The 5,777-nt window shown below is 41.7% G+C and overlaps 1 long non-coding RNA gene across 1 annotated transcript; it reads right to left on the bottom strand.

The window, feature by feature from the left end:
• Positions 1 to 1,781: 1,781 nt before the first annotated feature.
• LOC113471528 lies at positions 1,782 to 2,856 on the bottom strand. Its single transcript, XR_003394194.1, has 2 exons — positions 2,494 to 2,856; positions 1,782 to 2,029 (listed from the first exon to the last, which is right to left on the bottom strand). It is a non-coding gene; the product is annotated as an uncharacterized LOC113471528 (long non-coding RNA).
• Positions 2,857 to 5,777: the final 2,921 nt, after the last annotated feature.

Genomic DNA, 5,777 nt, shown 5'->3' with positions numbered 1-5,777 from the left:
CCCCCCCCCCCCCCCCCCCCCCCCCAGGTGGAAACATCCCGTCCGGCCCTTGTCAGACCCCGGGCTGTACCGGTCGCGGTCACATGGACCCCCTCAAGTCCGACTTCCACTTCAACGCACTGAACTGTCCCTACACGCCGCCAAATGCCGCCCGTCTAGCCGCCGCCGCCAAAATAGACCGCCTCGCCAAAGTCGACACCGAAGCCGTCATTGGCGGCATCGACAGAAAACCAAAACGGTCCGATCTGGCGGCGAAGGACCAACTTTTCGATCCGGCCGGGAAAGACCAACTTTTCGATGGGAAAGACCAACTTTTCCATCCGGGCCCGAAGGACCACTTTTCCCCGGTGGACTTTGATGAAGATAGCAACAGTACGAGTGTGCTGTCCAGTAGGAGAGAGAGCGAAAATGAGAGCGAGGGGGGAGGAAGTGAGATGGAGGAGGAGGAGGTCAATGTGCAAGTGGTCACCAGAGGGAACGGAGCAAGGAAGCTGAAGAGGTGAGTCGATACCGATACGAAACTAAAAAAGAGTTTGTAAGTGCAATTTCTTTGTGTTATTATGTCACAACTTTGGTGCTCACTGCAGCATTGTAGGATTTTTATGAAATTTTAAGCATTTCTATTGAAATCAGCGTGTTTCGAACTTCCTTTATCAGCGAAGAAAAAAAAAAGTGGTTGAGCCCCATTACGATTAAAAGTTTTTAAATTGGTGAGCTTACGCTATGTTACTAAGCTGGCAGTATAAACAAGGTCTATTCTATTCTATTATATGCGGTAGCTAATGTCCCCACTTTTCTTCTTCTTCATTTCAGAAAATCGACGGCCTCGCCTTTCTCCTCCTCTCGCAGGCCGACCTCCTACACGAGCTCGGCCTCAAATTAGGCCACGCCACCAAAATCCACAACGCCATCCTCTACCTTCGCCAGAACTCGGAACTGGCCCGCGGCCTCCTGTTCCAGCAGATCCAGGACGATAGTGATAGTCCGACCAAGAGGAAGTCTTTCAGCGATAGTTCCAATGTCACAGGTAGCGCTGGTGAGAGGACTGTGAGTGATAGTTCTAATCTCGCCACTTTTAGTGATGGTTCAAATGTTACCGCTAGTGGCGTTAGTGAGAGGTCTGGTGAAAGATCTCTGAGAGATGTTGCTGTGAGTGATAGTTCTAATTTTGCAGCCAGGGGCAGGGGCGTTGGTGAGTCTTTCAGTGATAGTTCTAATTTTGACGCGAGAAACGCTAGTGAGAGAAAATCTGTGAGTGATAGTTCTAATCCTGCTGCCAGGGGTGTTGGTGAGAGAAAATCTTTTAGTGATAGTTCTAATTCTGACGCTAGGGGAGCTACTGAAAGATCTCCGAGTGATGTAAGTTCCAATCCCTCCGCCAGGGGCTTTGTAGAGTTAAGATCTCTCGGACACAGTTGTAGTTCAAATATCACCGTTAGGTGCGTTGGTGAGCGGTCTTTGCAGGATAGTGTGTCAAATGTTTCCGATAGGGGCGAGAGTGAGAGGTTTTTGGGCGATGTTAGTTCAAATTTTACCGCCGGTAGCTCCAGTAGCAGATTGGACACTACCGAAAATGTGGCGGGTAGAGAAGGGAACGGCTGGCCGTCTCCTATCTTTTCCTCCTTAGAACTCTTCGATTTTGGGACTATAAGAACTCGGTTGTTACAGTTCCTTTTTTTTTCCAAGGATAAATAATTTGTGGGAAAATGAGGTACGCTTTCAACACATTAAGATTACGAGTAAGAGATTTACCAGAAAAATAATAGATTATACAAAGTTTACCCTCCTCAGACCAAGTTCTGAATTGATTTCAAACCCAAAAGTGATGTCCTTTATTTAATCATCAATCATCATACACGGCTTAAAATGCTTCTATAATTTCCTATTACCCTGGTAATGTCATTGGTCGCTACTCCTTCAAAGGTATAAATAGCTACTCAACTGTTCTCACGAGACTGATCGCACCTCGTATTTCAAACACAGAGACTAAAAAAAAAACTTCGACTCCGCCCGGAATCGAACCTGGGACCTCCGGTGTGCAAGCCGAACGGCTGGCCGTCTCCTATCCTTTCCTCCTTAGAACTCTTCGATTTTGGGACTATAAGAACTCGGTTGTTACAGTTCCTTTTTTTTCCAAGGATAAATAATCTGTGGGAAAATGAGGTACGCTTTCAACACGTTAAGATTAAGAGATTTACCAGAAAAATAATAGATTATACAAAGTTCACCCTCCTCAGACCAAGTTCTGAATTGATTTCAAACCCAAAAGTGATGTCCTTTATTTAATCATCAATCATCATACACGGCTTAAAATGCTTGTATAATTTTCTTTTACCCTGGTAATGTCACTATTGGTCGCTAGTCCTTCAAAGGTATAAATAGCTACTCAACTGTTCTCACGAGACTGATCGCACCCCGTATTTCAAACACAAAGACTAAAAAAAATATATATATAAAAAAAACTTCGACTCCGCCCGGAATCGAACCTGGGACCTCCGGTGTGCAAGCTTAGTGTGGGTTTCAATCAGTTCAGGACAGATTCTTCAGAAGGTTTAAAGCTTAACATGTACATGTATAAAGTTTTAATGATATACGACACTTAAGTCCAAGGAACAAGAAATCTATATTGGTCCTCAAATACCGTTGGTAAAGCCAGGCATAGCCCGAAGATTGACATCAAATAGGTGGGTTTCACCAAACCAAAGACTAATGGAGGCTCCACTGTGTTTTATTCATTAGTCCGTCCTTTCTTTATTATTACAATAGTAATAAAAAAAAGGTATAAGGGACGGACTATTGTATTCGCTTCGGTGTCTGTCTGTCGGTCTGTCTGTCTGTCTCCATAGAAGGACTTATCCAAACCTGGTCGACTGGACGGACTATTGTATTCGCTTCGGTGTCGTCTGTCTGTCTGTGCCCATAGAAGGACTTATCCAAACCTGGTCGACCTACGTATTCGCTTCGGTGTCGGTCTGTCTGTCTGTCAGTCAGTCAGTCTGTCTGTCCCCATAGAAGGACTTATCCAAACCTAGTCGACCTATGTATCAAATTAAAGGTCTTTTTACCAGGAACACGAAAATGGTGGTGCAAATTTTGTCCAGAAAACCATAAAGTCAAAAATTCAAATTAAAGGTCTTTTTACCAGGATCACGAAAATGGTGGTGCAAATTTTGTCCAGAAAACCATAAAGCCAAAAAACTGGTTTTTGCGGGATTTTTTTTAAAGGGGTTTACGTTTAAGAGGGTAGCGGCACCAAAGTTGACGGGGCTGAAATGGGCCGACTTGCCGAAATAGACAACGTTGGTAAAGTCAACGATAGATTTGGTGGCAACGAAAGCGTTGGACAAGTCAACGCATCAATCGCTGACGATAACAGGAAAGATAGTGTTAAGATGGACACCGACTGATTTTTGGCTTCCCTGGAGAGTAAGCTAAGGTTGGGATCCAGGCTTACTTAGGCCGATCGAGGTTCTAGTGCTTATTTATACTGCTTGAATAGGACTGGAAAGTCCCTTTACTCCAGCAGTAAGTAGGCCACTACCATCAACGATAGATTTGGTGGCAACGATAGCGTTGGACAAGTCAACGCATCAATCGCTGACGATAACAGCAAAGATAGTGTTAAGATGGACACCGACTGATTTTTGGCATCCTTGGAGAGTAAGCTAAGGTTGGAATCCAGGCTTACTTAGGCCGATCGAGGTTCTAGTGCTTATTTATACTGCTCGAATAGGACTGGAAAGTCGCTTTACTCCAGCAGTAAGTAGGCCACTACCATCATCGACAAATTCTCAAATTATATTGAGATTGAAATTCTATGCCTTCGGCTGGGATTGAACCCTCGCTCTCCCGTTTACCAAGAGTTAAAGAATTACTTAAGACAGGAAATTATTGCCTCTGCGAAATGTAAAGTGCGAAATTACCTTATGAAACAGACTCTTGGTAGAAAGCTAGGAAGTTTAGTGTTTCTTGTTTCCAAATAATCTCAGTATTTGGAAGTTGGTTTTACTCTCCAAAATTCATAAATCAATGATTTGATATGATATACTTGGGAAACGTATTAATGTACGAGTACCTACTCAATTGTATATCAGATTGAAACGGACTCTTGGTGGAAAGCTAGGAAGTTTAGTGTTTCTTGTTTCCAAATAATCTCAGTATTTGGAAGTTGGTTTTACTCTCCAATATTCATAAATCAATGATTTAATATGATATACTTGGGAAATGTATTAATGTACGAGTACTCAATTGTATATCAGATTTTCTTTTTTCCTTGTGCTTTAACAATCCTTGTTAAACTCTTTGGTATGTTTGTAACTTTTTATTTTATTGATCTCAGTAAAATTTTAATATTGAATAATATTTTTCTGTATTGATGTACTTATCAATAATATTCTAAATAATAATCCTTTGTGTATTACCTACCTACTTATCTGTAATATTTTTTCCCTCTTAAAAGAAATTGTTTATAATTTCTTGACCCCGCCGGGAATCGAACCCGGGTCTCCCGCGTGCAAGGCGAGCGCAGTGACCACTACGCCATGGGAGCTGACTGGCTTAAGGATACAAATATTGTATATGGCCCTAGTTATTAGGTTGTTAAAAAGGTAAAAGTGTAATCAAAGAATCTTCTTCCTCGCCTTTTCCCGTGTACAGACGGGGTCGGCGTTTTTCGTCAGCCTCTCAATCAGCCCTGGGGTGATTGCTTTGGGCTGACATTTGGTTTTGGCTACAGTAATTTTACGAGTGGATATGGATAACCCTCGCATTCAAACTAGGCATTTCTTCAGTAAGGGAAATTTCAGGCTCCTCCCTGTTTAAAATCCCTCAGCCAGACTTTATAATAAAATAATCATACTCATCAAATTTACCCATAGTTATCAATAAATCTAACTACGCCATGTAAAAAATTAATTCAGATAAAAATAAGGATATAATATTTTTTATTTATTTTATTTCAATTTATTATGGTGCGTCAACACAATTTATAATATTTTTATCAAGACAATGGGGCACAACCAAATGAAAATTTTTTTCGAGATAGAGTCCTATTCCGATGTAAAAGTACCCAAAAAGTGCATTGGCGCACTCAAAAACATCCAAAACGGTCCCTAAATCCCCTAAAATGTCGCTAAAAGGTCGCAAAAAAAATAACGTTGAAACAGCCATGGTTTACGACCTCGCATGAACTGACGTCATCACGAAAAAATGGCTGCCCGCGAAAATTATAGGGGCTCAACCAAATGACAATTTTTTCGAGATAGAGTCCTATTCCGATGTAAAAGTACCCAAAAAGTACATTGGCGCACTCAAAAACATCCAAAACGGTACCTAAATCCCCTAAAATGTCGCTAAAAGGTCACAAAAAAATAACGTTGAAACAGCCATGGTTTACACATGAACTGACGTCATCACGAACTGACACATGAACTGACGTCATCACGAAAAAATGGCTGCCCGAAAAAATTATAGGGGCTCAACCAAATGACAATTTTTTTCGAGATAGAGTCCTATTCCGATGTAAAAGTACCCAAAAAGTGCATTGGCGCACTCAAAAACATCCAAAACGGTACCTAAATCCCCTAAAATGTCGCTAAAAGGTCACAAAAAAATAACGTTGAAACAGCCATGGTTTACACATGAACTGACGTCATCACGAACTGACACATGAACTGACGTCATCACGAAAAAATGGCTGCCCGAGAAAATTTTGGGAGATTCAAAAATCTAAAATTTCAAAAGAAGAATTCTCCTCTTAGGAAACATCACATGAAAAT

The sequence above is a fragment of the Diaphorina citri genome, unplaced genomic scaffold (assembly GCF_000475195.1).
Source record: "Diaphorina citri unplaced genomic scaffold, Diaci psyllid genome assembly version 1.1 scaffold2590, whole genome shotgun sequence".
Taxonomy (NCBI): domain Eukaryota; kingdom Metazoa; phylum Arthropoda; class Insecta; order Hemiptera; family Psyllidae; genus Diaphorina; species Diaphorina citri.
This window is presented reverse-complemented; position numbering and strand designations above follow the sequence as displayed.